Source organism: Gekko japonicus, unplaced genomic scaffold, assembly GCF_001447785.1.
Source record: "Gekko japonicus isolate JY-2015 unplaced genomic scaffold, Gekko_japonicus_V1.1 scaffold427, whole genome shotgun sequence".
In the NCBI taxonomy this organism is placed as follows: Eukaryota; Metazoa; Chordata; class Lepidosauria; order Squamata; family Gekkonidae; genus Gekko; species Gekko japonicus.
In genome coordinates this window covers 1,216,772-1,217,278 of record NW_015163101.1, presented here as the reverse complement: position 1 = coordinate 1,217,278, position 507 = coordinate 1,216,772, and positions in this window count along the sequence as shown.

Genomic DNA, 507 nt, shown 5'->3' with positions numbered 1-507 from the left:
CTAGAGACAGGAGCTCACCCCGTCTTGCGGCACCCGGGTCTTGAACTGCTGAACTACTGACCTTCCACAGCCTGCAGTTCAGCGTCTTACCCACTTGAGCCACCGCAGCTCCAATGGTAAAGCAGAGGATGTAGGATTGCATTAACAGAGGCTTAAGCCAGAGCGGAAAAGGTGTCCCCTACTGTATGTGTTAAAATAGCTCAGCATAACTTATGTAGGGTTGCCGGCTGCCCAGACAAGGTTCAGCCTGGCTGGCTCCGGCGCTGCTAACAGCCACTTGATCCGGATCTCTTCACTGCAGGGAGAGACGTGTGGCCATCGGCTGCTCGGTACCTAGAAGCATTTGTTTTAATGGTAAAGGGCTGGCAAAAAGGGCCATGTCTCCCATAATGGCAGCTGTAGTGTACTTTGGAGTTTTGGACACTACACGTGGTGGCGCAGGCAATACGACGCCTGCGGTTAACATCTGTAGCGAACAGCCATAATGGCTGTTCGAATCCCCACCGC